General features: G+C 42.0%; 1 protein-coding gene across 4 annotated transcripts in view; it reads right to left on the reverse strand.

The window, feature by feature from the left end:
* LOC110831512 (puratrophin-1) overlaps positions 1–15680 on the reverse strand; it is a 370795-nt gene that overhangs the window by 217429 nt on the left and 137686 nt on the right. The window contains exon 1 of one of the 4 annotated variants that reach the window (XM_022067623.2): positions 13234–13852. The exons of the other annotated variants lie outside the window; for them this stretch is intronic. The gene's annotated coding sequence lies outside the window, so the exon portion shown is untranslated. Of the gene's footprint in view, positions 1–13233; positions 13853–15680 lie in introns of those variants that run through there. 4 annotated transcript variants of the gene reach the window in all.

The raw sequence follows: 15680 nt of genomic DNA on the forward strand, positions 1-15680 counted from the left end.
ACTAGTAATCGCCTAGTCAGGAATCCATTCATAACTTACAATTCATATCACGCGTAAAGACTTTTTAACAATCCTTCGGGAATATTCCACAGCTGATTGCGTGCCCGCACCTACCTTACGATAAACCTGTAATTAGTTCCCTGGACGGCCAGGGTTGCTTGAAGACGCGGACCCGAGTTAATGGCTCCGACATGGTAATTCACAGTTCTTCACGATTCCGTTAATTAGTACACACGACGAGAAATATAATTTAACAAGTTGCACACAAGGCATGACTAATCGGTTTTGAATCATTTGGTGCTCATGAAAATAAGTCCAGAGCCACTCACTGGATAATCGAACTCAGAAAGATGGCACAAGGGACTGGAAAACATTTTTATGCTCAGAGCATAAGTTGCTGCGAACTGTGCTTACTAATGCCGTGCAAGTCTCTGTAACTGACGATGTGTGGTTCTTACGTAATGATTTCAACCCATAAAATTCCATTCCAACTAACAACTCTCCGATGAATATTAAAGAACGCCAGTTCTTTGATACCCAAACACAAAAATGACTCTTATGACCGCGTAGTCAAATCCTGTAGCAACAGCATCACTTCAGGAGCATTCACGGAACGGACCCTTCAATCTGTTCCGAATCAGACTTAAATCTGATCTTTTTTAAAGACACTTGTAGGTCTCCTTGGGCTGCAGGGGAAGGGATGGCAAGGCCTCTAATTATACAGGACAACACAACAGCCTACATCAGAGGTTCCCCAACTTTTATACCTTGCGCCCGCCTTAAAACATTTTATAAATTACACGCCCCCTTCCAGAACAAGTGCAAGCAAACGGATTTGACATAAAATTTAGCTACGAGTATACATTTTTTTATAATTTAGTATATATTATTCATTTAATTTAAAAACTGTAATAAAATATACGATTCATACTTGGATTAGTGGGATGGATGTCGTTGCTTCTGTGAACATGATGTATCATACCGAGGTTGGAATTTCAAGGTTCGTCGTAGAAAGATACTGTTTTGATGACTGCCATTGCTTAACTGCCTGAATCAAGTGAAGGACGTTAAAAATGTTTCTCCATGTTTCATTAAAAGGACCCCCGGGGGATGGGGGCACACTTTGGGAACCTCTGGCCTACACCCATTCTTCGAACGGAATCCAAATACGTGATCCCACAGTTGGAATGTCCAAAAGCAGCGTCTGTCTTAAATCGGGCCACTGCGTTCAGTTATTAAACGGCGTTAAGTCTGAAAGTGGACCATAATTTCTCAGCACATTGTATCGTGATAGGATATCACCACCAAAACTGTTGTTTTACAAAAGGTTTGCAACTGAAGGAAACAATTCGTACGGAAAATGGTATAATGTTTATAATAAATAAATAACTTTCTGTTGGAAAAGGCGTTGCCCTTACCACATAACCAAATGGCTAATTAAAATGAATGAAATCGCTGTGCTTTGAAAAGCCCGCTACGTCACTCTATGCCGTGATGGCTGAATCCAGTCCACACCCTCAAGCCGTGAGACCCGTCTATTTCAACGTTTGGTAACGCGTAAGCGACGCCCAGCGTGTACCCACCTGTACAGTGCACAAGGTTTTCGTTAATATTCTCAGAACAAATCACTGGCAATGCAACGCCCGTTCTTCGAAGCCAACGCTTTTAGGCCTTCACAAGCTTTCCCTCATGCAAGAAGTGTTAGAACTCTCGCCTTTCGACAAGTTATTAATGTTCTACAAACAACTTGCAAAAATGTGTGAATGCAGAAGAATAGACGTTACAAAACAGCCCTGGGTTTAATGTTGCACGACGTACTCGCAGGTGGAACTTTGAATGTACAATAGCAGCGAGACAGAACAAAGCTGCGACATTAACGAAGGTTTAACACATCGTGGAGAAAGATTTTTACTATTCTCTCTGATAATATCGACTGAAAAGTAAAGACAGTTGTTACGAAGTACCACTACCGTATTAAACTCAATTTCTGTACCCTTAACTATGTAGAGTTACGGATGGGTAAAATGGGCCTTCATCGAGATCAGATTGATTCTGTCTCTCCAATGACCTGACCACAAAACCCGTCCACTTCATTCGCAATCTTATCAGTGGATAAAAAAAATTGCGTTGGTCCCTACGTTCATATAATTACAGGTCGTGTAATTTGAAATCCCGCAAAATCATCATCATCGTCGTTGTTGGTGTTCTATCAAATACACTTTCTGCTAAACATGGCGAATGCATCTCATAAACCGAAATTATAAATATTTGACTTATACATTAAAACTTAAAAGTAAAATGATACATATTTAAAAGTGCAAATAACAAAATTGTCTGATAATCATCTGCGTTTTTAAAAAGTTTCTTCTTGATTTCAACACAACTCAGTTCTAAGACTATTAATCTGGACCCCTTGTGGTGTACCACGGGTTAGGGGCAAGGATCAATTGGCCCGGTGTGCGAGCGAGATCGGCGGAGAGACGGTCCAGGAACGCGTACTGATGGTAAAGGTGAACGACGACCTTCGGCGGACGCCTAGCGTCCATTCACTTGGAACATTTTTGTTTTTTGTTTTTTAAAAAAATCCCTTTTCTTTTACTGTGAGGTGGGACAACCCGTAACTCTGCTCTGGCTCGTACTACGTCGTCATATTCACCTGTCATTCATAAACAAATTACGCGTTTCCATGCCTTCTGAGCATACGAATCATGTTACCTGGAAATTTTTATCAATTTAAACCTACCACAGCGCTACCACGGTTCAAAGGACGATATAATTCAACTGGCAGCTAAAGAGGAAAGTTCATATTCCTTGTTTTCGTAATCGTTCTCAGTGCTGCCAACAATCCTTGCGAGGAAAAAGTATATTTTGTTGTAACTTTTCATTTTCTGTGCTGTAGGAATAGAAACGGATGCAAACAAGACGTGATTGTTTGTTACTGTCCATTAAAAGCGTGAGTGCGTGCGTGTATATATATATATATATATATATATATATATATATATATATATATATATATAAACCGCGTGCTTACAAGATCTCTCAGAAATCAATTGTAACAGGAGCATATATAATTGATAACTACACGAAAGGTGAACAATACAGACAAGTAACAGTACACTTTCTGGGATCGCGTGCCGAATCATGCATGCTACATGACAATACAAATTGTCTGTATCCGCGTCTTGTCATGATTTCATTTTTAAGTGAAGTTATGAAGGTCTGGTTGCCTTTATTATCATATTGTAAAACCACACCACATCAGACAAAAAAGCCTTGTCAATTTTAAATTTATTTCGGATCACTTTCAATTTCATGGGAGCAGGCCCTTGCAAGTCATGGTTTCTGTGTCTTTTTGTTTCTCAACGACACACCATTGTATGTTAATGTCTGTGTCGGCTCATTCTTCCTCCGGATGTCGCAAAGTACCTCCCCGCCATTGCGTCACAGCGTCGATATTTCCTGCGATTCGAGGTGGGACTTCTTTATCGTGAAAAACAAATGCAAGTACGTTCTTACCAGAGGCCAAGGCTGATGGGTAAAGGAACAATGCGAGGTATGGTCAGAAAATGGAAGAAACTGTTATCCTCTGGGTTGTTACACCACGCAACGGAGGAACTAGACCATCTCCACTTCAGCCCTGAGGACGAAGGTACAGCATCTTCCTTCGAAACATTGGAAACCACGAGACCACACGGTGTAGCAACCCGAACCACAACTTTCGCCGTCTGACGGGTGCAGATGGTGACAGACCTGCCCGCTACCCCCACGACCACCTTCACATCACCAACGCCTTAGATGTCAGGAAAATGGTGACGAATTCACACTCACGAAGCCGAGTACTTGAATAGAAATGAAAAGAAGTTGGTGGTATCCAATGGCCGCTTAAGTAATTAGATCCATAAACAGCGCTCTTCACCATAAAACCACAAAACATATAAGTAACAGCATTACTTTCGGGAGGCAGTTGCTTATGGGTGTCAAAATTATCATCTTACCACAAAGGATAAACTCAGAAGAGTAAGCGATTGAAGGATGGAGCTTCATACATTGTACACTTCACCTGATGTTATTAGGGATGCCATATGAAGCACTGGACGAGCTTACAATTTGTGGCATTAGAAATATATACAAACTTTTAATCCGGAAACCAAAAAGGAATTCACCACTTAAAATTATAGTACTATGATATTGAACACAAACTTTAATGTTAATTAATATTGATTATATTTAATAATACATTAACTATAATTAATATTGTAAAAATAATATTAAAATGTATCTTGAAGAGGGGTATGAATCGATACACCTGCCATCGGGAGAACACAATGGCTGCCTCTTGTAAGAACGGTAATAAACCTTGGAGTTCCATAAACAGCGGGAAATGTCTCGACTATGTGAGCGACTGTTAGCTTATCGGGAAAGACTCTACTCCATGGAATCAGTGGTGCAGTAGTTTGAAAAAGTGTAAGGAAATTTAACGGACAGTAATTATGGAAAAGATGTTTAAAAGCAGTCTGAAAATAAAGTGATTAAATTCGCTGAAATCCGTTCTCGTTCTTACTCAGACACCCCTGTGTACCCTGAGTGTGATTAATAAAAAAAAACAAGAAAACTGTGCACCTACTAAATTGATTCAATCGAATTCAAAATCTGCTTTCTCGAATGCTTCATTAATTTTAGAGAATATTTTACAGTTTTTATACATTTTGTGGTATAACCTCCAGCCTGGAGAATTTGATCGACAGCCTATTGAAAGGTCGAATAAAGAATTCCGAGCGATATAACTGGCTCCCTCTTTAGTACAGACATAAAACCACGTATCATTCATGGCCTGATGAGGTAGTCTGACTGCTTCCATTGACAACGCTGACCCCCGGTGTTGAAATCGACACACGTAACATTAATAACAACACAGCAGCTTATATAACCCGCGTTGGTTCTGGAGCAGGTCTCATCATAAATCTACCTGTCACGAAAGCACGAGTCTGTTGCACTGTCCTGGAAAGTGGCTGATTATAAATGAAGCTTACGAAGCGACACTTAATCAGTTTTTGAAAGCATTCTGGCGCTCTTTCGGAGCGGTGTTTGAGGAGGAATATCTGGACCTTAGACGTCAAGAACACTGCAGAACCGGGAGATTATCAATTTGTGTTCATCGCCACAAAGTACTGAGGCGATCAAAAGGAGGACTGTGAGATGACGGAAAATGAAAGACGCGTCACGACACAAGAAACGCGCACAAAATTTTGATCTGTAAACATGCAGGGGAATAAACTAAGAAACCTTGCCGACGAGGTTGAAAAAAAAAGTTTGGACTGAATTACATTAACTCAGGACAATGTCTGTTCACACTAATAAACATTCGAGTTTCCTGACCAGCTGAGGAAGGACTCTGTGCACCGAGATAAGAATTTGATTTGAATAAAAGTCTGTACAAATTTATGAAAAGAGTAAAATACGGCAGTCAAAGTAAGACTCCACATAATAAGTAGAACAAATGTCGATAAACAATTTTAAAAAATTCCAATCCACACTTCTCCGAATTCATACGCCACCATTCAAGATACACAACCTATGATACTAAAGCAGCGTGGTTGAATTAATTACTTAATAGTTACTCAGTCAATCGTGAATATGATGTGAAAGGTGGAGCCTCGTTCCCGAGCAAAATCCTGAAAACTCTGTACTTGAAGTAAACACAGGTTTTAACACCCGTCAGAGCCATGTGACAAAGTCTGACAGAAGCCAAGATAATCCAGGCTTTACAGAACCCCGTTTTGCCAACGCCTGGCGCCAAACCACGACGACGTACCCACCCCCGTCTAACCGAGGCTGACGCCAGGTTAACACCCAAAGATACAGATTCTTGTCTAAGCTGCGAGAGGTAAACGACCCAAGGACAGATGTTCCAGATGCAGGAGGATGGAAACAGCTGAGGACGCTTGTTCGATACAAATGTCTGTCAGGGTTAGTTTGGCGTTCGAGCCGGCATATCGATTCGAAACTCCCGCAGTTGTTCCGGTACTTGGCGCCGATTCATTTCCGTTCATTTCTCCGGTCTTTAAAAAATGCACGCCTGCCTATTCACTTGAAATCTGTGCCAGTTGTCCACAGAATTAATATGGATAAATTCCATTAAAATCCGATTAACGCTCAGTGCGAGTCTCACTTCATCAAAATCCTAAAATCAGAGCTTTTAACATCACTGGTTTAATTTATTCATTGATTTAATGAATCCCTCAAAATAAATACTACTTACCATGGAAACTACGAAGTTAAATTAATAATCTGCATGTACGGCTAAACTGAAATACGAAATGTCCCTTTAGACAGCTCTAGGATAATATTTTTGGATATTACCCATAGCCTGTTAAAACAAAACGACGTTTCGGAGACTAGGTCCTTCTAAGGGAATCCACAGAGTAGGAGAACTTTTATCTCCCTCATTTTACCTGATGACGGAAAGAGATCCAGTCCCCGAAAAAGTCGTGTTATGAGAATCAGCAGGAGATGGGTAATGTCCAAAATTTTTAGCTAAAACCATTACAATACACCGTCATCACCATTCTTTACAATTATCTAATGAGTTTTGTTAAAATTTTAATTTTCCCAAACCAACACGACACTAAAACCTTTCGTTGTATAACAGTAAACGAAAATTCTATGTCGACCAAAGCAATTTTATGCAGAAATGATAGTCAATTACTGCAGTTCTCACATAATAAGGTCGAGTTGCCGCCATATCAGAATTCCTTATTTGTGGTTTATTAATAACGCTGTCCAATGACTAGACGCCACGTGTACTCTGATCAGTATCGCTGATGACAGTTCAAAGCCAACAAGAATTGATGGCCAAACCATTGCATGCCGTTTCAGGAAAATCTATGCATTCGTGTCTGCACTACAGGAGTAGGTATTTAAATCGGTATAAGGGCAGACAGGCATGTTAACTCACTTCCTTAACGAGAAATCGAACATCGAGATCGATTCGTATTCGGGACGACCTGCCTTTAAATCTCGGCCCGGAGGACCTGTTATCCTCCTGACACATTTGTCTCGCCTTCCACAGTTCCTCGAACAAAGTCTTGGGATAAACAATAAGCAAGACAAGACCGCTCCCTTCCAAATCCTAGCCAATTCATCATTCCAGCTCTATTAAAGACACGCAGCTGGAAACTTCCGCTAACAAAAGAAACAAAGGTTTTACACATAAGAACATGCAAGATTAAAATTCTTCGGATGTGCTGCATATACACCCAAATCGACGTGGATTTTTATCAGAATTAAGGAAATTGCTCACAAATGCTGTGCGCAATACAAATGATGCCTACATACACCGTTGAAACAACAAGCGGTAGATGACAGCAGCAATGCATAATATTCCTCTTAGTTACAAGAGCATAAATGCCTACGGCGGGATTCGAACTCACAACACCAATTATACCAACCCAAGATCTTCACCCTTTAGACTGTGCAGTCACCGGAGTCATTTAAGAGTCATTTCGTGTTGCTGACGTAAATAAACGTATATAATTTCCGACTGTCAATCAGTCCCACCCGCCCTGTTTCTTAGAAACGACACGTGGTACAAAAAAAAACTGGTAAAAGAGTTTCCTCGTTTAGAGAAAACCCGGGAGGGAAATTTGGATTTTTTCCGATTTGAAATTTACACATGGAGCGTTTCTCCCAAACGACAGGACGTATACACGTGATTAGTACAAATAAATAATTCTTCTGGAACAAAAACGCTGCGAAAATCATCCTCTTCTTTACATTTCGAAAGCTGGGACAAAGCTGAACAAAAATTTATATCCGACGTAGAAAGAGGCGTGTATATTTCGGATTTCCCGTTACATTTCAACGTGCATTCCTAATCGGCCTACCGTAATTCAGAAGGCTACTACGAATTTATTCTAACTGAACTCCACAGGACACAGGACAGATCTTCTGCTGGTCCTGTTTCCTAGTGACGGCACCATCTGCATGTAAACGGTACTGTCGACGTTTCGGAATATTCTGCCCTGTCCTTCGCCTCTAACGGGCAGGGGCAATGCCTCCAAAGCGCCGGCAATTTGGCTTGCATGTGCCATCCAACAAAGAGAATAATGAGGAACGCTGATGAAAGCAAGAAATGTTCCGTAATATGAAGTGCTGACCTCCCAATCAAGAGACGGAAGTAATTAATACCACGGGTTCAGCGACCCATCACCCGGTAACTTCGAGCAGCGACTCCCACCAAGCAATGATCGATTAATCGCAACACAAAAGGTGTCAATGCCAACTGATGATAAGCAAAAAGTAACGCCCTCTGTACTCATTATGATGTAACACTGATTTCCAGCAGAAGAGGTCTCACACGAAGGTCAGACGTTTCTTCACGTGAGGAACACGGCGCTGACAGACGTGGAAGGGATCGCCATTGTGCCTGAGGAACGTTCCGTTTAACTACTTAATAAGGAGTTCAAAAAAGTCATCTTTTTTCGTGATGACTTGAAGCAGAGATCGGTATTGAGTACTGTTATTTGAACCACGTACTTTTAGAATATTTAATATTTTTGACTGAAATTGTACGAAAATAAAATGATAATGAGAACCAGCGTCTAAGCCGATTTCGTGACCGCGATGCTTCGACTTTTAGGCATAAAAACAACTCCATGGAACTACGTCCTTCTTCAGGAAATAATCGACTTTCCCGGAATTCATGGCCGTGGTCTCTGAGACAAACAAAGCCATTGCACACCATAAAAACCTATCTCCAAGATACATTTATTATGTTATTCATTCTTATACTTCCATATCTGCCCATAAGCTGGCAGCTTATAAACATTATTTCATACGACAATTCACTGTAACATAAATGCGCTGTGACGTAACACATAAAAACAACAGAAAAGCCCAACAGTCCTGTGCAGGCACAGATATCAGACAATTACCACTCAGGCTTCGTATTCGGGAGTTCCGAGGTTCGATTCTTGTCCCAGAAGCCGGCGGAATTTCAAATCAGGCCACGACCATTTCATTTGAAATTCTTCACACTCCATCATGTAACTGTGGGCACAACGGACGCTGTTCAAACTATGCAGACGACAAAAACGTCGCGAGATAAGCAAAGGAGAGATACTGGTGTTGTTACCAAAGACATAAAAAAATTAGAAAAAACCATAGGCTATAGGCCGACTATTTTCCTTCAGATATAATATACCGACAGCATCCATTTCGCCCATCTCAGTTCGCGACTTCCGCCTCTCTTGTAAGAAGGAACTCGACATTCCTGCAAACTGCACGAGCCACGTTGTTGACCGACCGAACAATGAATTAATTCCTGGAACCGGGTCTTACCTGAGTAGCCAAGAGTTATTCAATTGTTCCAGAAAAGTTAGTTACCGTCTCCATGGAGATCATCGTCACTGGATCCGAGCTGAAGACCTGGCCCGTTCGAAAATTGCATGAATGACACTGCTTTACAGTTAGGCACATTCAGACTCTCGGGGCTCTTCGTGCGAGGAGAACGACAAACATGGCTTTCTGACTAAAAGAACATGTGATCGACTCGTCAGTTGCAACTGCACATCGCAAAGATAACCCAGCGATCATTCTTAATTACAAGCACTGAAACTTGGTACATGCAAATACAATAATCTAGTCTACGTCAGAACGACGGAGTGCCTGTGTAAAACCAGTACGGAAAAGCGCAAAACTTCTGAGTTCTTGCACCGTGCAGTCTGGCATAAATTTACAAAGGCATCGCCCTGATGATGGACGCAGCAAACACCTCTGAAACGTCTACGATATTACGCGACGTAACAACCCAGGAAACAGCCACATTCTTTCTCACTGGATGGAACATAAGATATACGCCACATATGAGGTACATCGCACATGACAATGAACCCCAGTCCACCTGCTTCGACGTCCTGTGCGCTGGTTCACAAAAACTACTACCGAATGTTGAAACTCGTTCTGTAAGCAAATGTAAACACGACTGAAGAATGTCAGAACGGTAGTGAAGATGTCTCCTACTTTTGACACTGGCTGTGAGGGGAAGAATCCGTCTTAAAGAACTGAAAGAAAGTCAAATATTGTCTTTGCATCTTGTAAATGAGTGTCTTGTGTGAACGTCCTATTCATACAATGCAGCACATGTTTTGATCCTGCAAGCCTCGTGTCCCAAATCTTCTGTTTCCTGTACAGATACCAACTTGAAGCAACGAAACTAGGTTACGTCCACACGTATTATGAGGTTAAGGACGCAACGCCTCGACTCTCATAGCCGGAAATAGGCCTATATCGCAATTGCCCTGACATTAAATACCCTAGGTGATTGGTGAAACCGAATGCAAACAAATTTATAATAGATTCAAATCGGGAGAGTTTTTAACGCTGTGGCATTTCAAATTAAAGAATGTGTAAACGAAATAATTTACGTCACGTCTCTGTATTACGAGTCAACACTTTTTAGCTGGCAAATTGACATTTCGAAATGAATTATAGGGAAGGGCACGAATTCTGTTAAACATTTAAGGATAAGCTACGTCACCTTCCAATCGGGTTGGTGATGGTTCAAATGGTAGCGATCAAACGTACAGAACATTTCGGGCTTTCTCGGAACATTCTATTTACGCAGAGAAAAAGTTATTCATAAGTTGGGCTCATCTTAAGCTCGTGACACATTCGGGCTCCGGAAAAAATCCTACCGTCTTGATTTCCTCGGGCATTTTCGTAGCCCCCCGCCCCCCCCCCCCCAAGGAAAAAGTTCGAGATACCACTTAGAAGCCCGGCATCCGATATCTTTGCACCTTTTCTTAAACGTCAAAATAACATCAGAAGTCCTTTGGGCGTCGTTAAATAATTCATATACGGATTACTGCCATGTATACATTAAAATTAACATGTATTAACCCTTTGAAGCCGAAGATCGTCTGAATATTATTTATGAATTCAGTCCGTACCGCGAAGAAAACACTACACCACACCATTACGAAAATCAGCTGGTTAACCCTTTGAAGCCGAAGCTCGTCTTCATAATATTTACGAATCCAGACCGTACCGCGAAGAAAACACTACACCACACCATTACGAAAATCAGCTGGTTAACCCTTTGAAGCCGAAGCTCGTCTTCATAATATTTACGAATCCAGACCGTACCGCGAAGAAAACACTTCACTTAACCATTAGAAGTCGAATCAGGCGGTACCACATAAGATTTAACAAAAGAACATCCCGGTGAAAGCCTTAATGATACGATAGTGCGGGTAACATATCTGAAGATAAACTTCGAACTCGGGCCAAATTCTACCTCCGAGTCATAAGACCTCAAGAAGGGCTTCCTACAGAGATATTTTACCCTGCAAAACATTGCAAAACCTTCAAGAATCGACAATGCTTATCCCCCAGTCAGTCTTTCCGCTGCATAGAAAGTATTATAAAGTTAATTTTACGTGGCAGAAGCTACTGTGACTGACTTCTTCCAGACAAGGCAGAAAAGTTGAAAAGAAATTGTTACAGCGGCAGTGGCCGAGCGTACTCTTACACTGGGGATCAAAGGTCCCATTTCCCGCTCGAGACACGGACGTACGTTTGCATTATCTTATGTTATCGTGTGTACGTAGAAGCCACACAAAGCGTCGATCTAATCTCCCCTCCAACAAGTCACATTACGTCTCAGGACTCGTCGTTTCAGACCGATCTTAATCGAATCAGGCCTGAAGGCTCAAGAATCAGCGTATATTAATAACCGATGTGTGAGAGCAAAGACAAGACAGACTAAAGGTTTGGATAACTGTCAAGGTTAGGCGACCACTCCGAAGGCGTGAGACGAGACGAGACACTTGATTCAGTTTTCGTTAACAAAGTCAACGGAGGACTTGCCTACAGAGGTTTATGGCGAATATCTGATTCCATCAAGAACCATCGAGGTTGAAATAAGTGACCCAAACAAATCAGTTCGTCTTATATATTAATCGGTGAGTGCGGGAGTCTGATGACTGACCACGACACACCCATCCCATCGTCCTTGGTTTTATCAATCTCAAATATTCCGTTTACTGCAATGTCAGTAGCTCAGGCGGTTAGACGGCGGAGTGACTTCAAGATCAGTGACGTAGGTTTTTCTCCGACTTCGTGTCCCCCAGGTAAACCTGCTCCGCCATTGGTCACACTCGTCTGTCTACCCCACGAGACGTGCACCACAATATCATATTAATATCTTACCCGGTACCCAGCTGGTCTCTGCGTAAGAGTAATAAGCAGTGGCTAAGAAAACTGGTCTGTGTAACACACAATTAAAGATAAGGTTGCCATGACGACATGGCAGAATGCACCTGTGTTATAAATAAAATTATATTTCGGCTACGAATTCGGAATTCGGCCTGGAGCGCGTTGTCACGTTCTCACTTCGCTCTACATCTGTAAAGGAACATAATTCCGGTTCTAAACTTCTACATGGGGACTCCCCGGCCTTTAAGCTTCGCTGATGGTAGGCGCGACTTGTAATAAAATGGCCGAATTTCGTAGTACGACGTCCAGACACTAATTTCGATCAATAAAAAGATTTAACAACACGTGTTAGGGTCTAGTTCTCCACAGCAGAGACGACGTTCATCTGGAAAACATAATTTACTCTGATTTGGACACAATCGTTCTCACCATTGAAAGGAACGTTACGGACTGAACAATTTCCTACTTGAAATGTCTGGGAAGACGTAAATTTAATTACAAACGGAAGGTTTGATTATGTAAGCGCATTTGCTCCAAGAGCGTTTAGATTTGAAAACCTGTGTAATTAAATGGTTTTCCTTGTTCGAAGACTCCACTTAGTGAAACATGGAAGCAGACGGACGGAGAAAGAAGTTATGTTGGGGGCAAACGACTCGTAGGACGGCTTCAATGTCAACAAATTCAGTCAGAGACAGGAATTTTTGTTCACGAAAGACTCGAAGCATGAAGCGAATTAAAACGCACTCAAAATTAAATCATCGTGGTAGAATTAAAGATGCGGGAGGCGAGATGTGAGTGATCTCTTCCGGGCGTTTACAAATCGCTCTAAATCTTTTGCTTCGAAGCACAAAGAACCGAGAAGAGTTTGGATTTCTTGTTTGGTTCTCTGTCAAAATCAGATTCGAAAAATTTTTCGCACTCATCTGTCGTCTTGATCTATGTTACAGCCCCGGTTACACATACGAAGTCATTGATCTCAATATTCCGATCCAAGGTAAGTGAACTGCCACTTACCTTCGCAGGAAGTGAAGGGTTGCTTCTTCAGAGCGTTGCCAAGGCCACAGAACTTCAGTGACACTTTTTTTATACAAAGAATTCCCTTTCAATTTCAGAAAATCCCAGAACTGCTACACAGACTCGAACCGGCGATCTGCTGGCATGACGTTGGGCAGACGACGACGACGGCGGGAGGCTTGCTGGCGTCGGTCCAGGACACAATCAACCACGCGCACAAATCCTACTTATTTTTTGGGAAAGTCCACCACACAGCCCCAAGACACTTAGATTCTGCCCCACTTACGTTTAAGATGTACGAGCACTCGTCTCACCTAAACGCGTATACAAAACCTAATTACAAATCAAATGTTAAAAAAAGTTGTGTTGTAATTCATTACGTCAGACTATAATTAACACGAATTTCGGTTCCGTATGCAAAGTGCAATGCAGAGATAGACCGCAGCTCAAAAGTTACATCAAACTCGTCCTCCCACGGACACAGAACAACTTTTGTTTACACTCGGATGTACTAATCGCCGACAGAAGAAAACGTCGTCGAGTTGAACAGCCGCTGTTCCTTGACACTGTGTGGGCGTCTCGAGACTGCAAAACACCACGTACGCCGTGCGCCTGCGTACTCGGCCAATGCCATAGCAGTTATAACCACGGCTCCCTGCTCGCACACGGCAAACCATCCACACTGACTGCTATTGGCTCCTGCAACCTCGCCCTCAGCTCGCACTGTTGCCACACAACTCCTTCTGGTCCATTGCTCCCCTGCGTCCGAGCATCGCCCACCTCTAAAGACAATTCTTTCCTGAACACAGAATGCCGGGTTCGGAAATTAAACTATTTGACGGAAACCTGCATAATTCGAGTCACACAAACTTCTGTAGAGCGACAGTTTCTTTGGCTTTTGCTGGCCAATCCTTTGACGACACCTTCAACGCAACAGAACTTGGTCTCGTTAAAGATCCTCATTATGCACGGAGTCCCACTTAACGCGCGACCGAGTACCAGGAAGTGCGTACAACATCAGGTGGGTTCCGAGTTCCTTGGAACCTGTGGGAGAAAGGTTGCGAGCTATCTGGTCGAAAATATGGTTTTTGCTGTCAACCAAACATAATTCGGGTAATAATGTGACGGGATATGGAACTCGCATCCCGACGACGATACATGTAAAATGTAGACCCTGAAATCCTGGAGGAAAGAGACCACTTACAAGACCTAAGCAGACGCGGGATTAATATTAACAAGTCTCTTTCACGGACTAACAAAAAAAAATCCATAGTAACAGACACACAGAAGGCAAATTCCGTCTTGCTGACGGTTTCAAATGCTCTAAATTTCTAATGCCAATGTATCCGTTCTCGGGACGCCTTTAAAGGGTTACAGTAACTGGCTGTGAGGATGTGGATTGGATTCAACTGGCTAAGAATGATAGCTGCAGGTGTTTTCTTGTTAACAAGCTGATAAACCAGGGGAGGGGGGGGGGGTAACCGTAACGCACGGTAAATCTCCTGAACAGCAGCGCCACAACCAGCTTATAAGAAACTCTCTTCCAGAAATTACTTAGGTATTCGTGAACACAGCAACCAACACTTTACTCTAAGACTTCGTCGAAACATTGCCAATACAAAAATACGGGGGAGAGGCATTTATTTTCACTTGAGCAAAGGCACAGATTTAGATCGACTGTGGCCAAGGCTGCAGTAAAACTTCCAATTTACCAGAGAGATTCAATATATTACCACTGTTGAAAAATTAAGACTTGCGTAGGGCCTATGAGCCTATTTGTTCTCTCACGCAAACGCCTAGGTTCCTGAATTTAAACCTCACACTTGTGTAGACGATACTGAATTCCTATAATTACTACGTTCAACGTTCCTGCCTTTCAGTTTCCTTAAACACAACGTCCTACCGAAACCACCAGCTCAAATTCAGATGTTTGCCCTGTTATTCAGTTTGATCTTTTCTGTCCGAGCCAACGAAGAATCACGGAATAAATATTAAAGTTTGTTTAGAAATGTTTAAAGGCGTAAGGGTTTAGAAAACGTCACATATCATGTCAAGTTACGTAGCTACTACAATTCTTAGTTGGAAATATCATTCAAGCACCAACAAACGAGGTCGGTTTAAGAGAAGTTCTAAGGCATTCCGGAAGTAAACCACGTGACAATCAGTCCCTAACTGATTCAATAGGGAAATAAAAGTAGGCTCATACGACGTCTAGTGGCAGCTGTTGAGAGCAATTGACGTCTGTGGTTCAATTACGTATAACAGGATCATTGATCCGGCAGTTCCTCTGGAGTGGTTCTCAGAACTGGGCACGAAACTCGTGAATCGATTCATTGAGCGCTGATTTTTTTAAAAATATTTCTGACTGTATACAGACGTCTGTTCTGAAAGAAGACGCTAGCTGAAGTTTTGCAAAGACATTAACGGTTAAGATTTACCGTTAATTA

Source organism: Zootermopsis nevadensis, unplaced genomic scaffold (genome assembly GCF_977971745.1).
Source record: "Zootermopsis nevadensis isolate Lab colony 2312 unplaced genomic scaffold, Znev_1.0 Znev_ptg000011l, whole genome shotgun sequence".
Lineage (NCBI taxonomy): Eukaryota > Metazoa > Arthropoda > Insecta > Blattodea > Termopsidae > Zootermopsis > Zootermopsis nevadensis.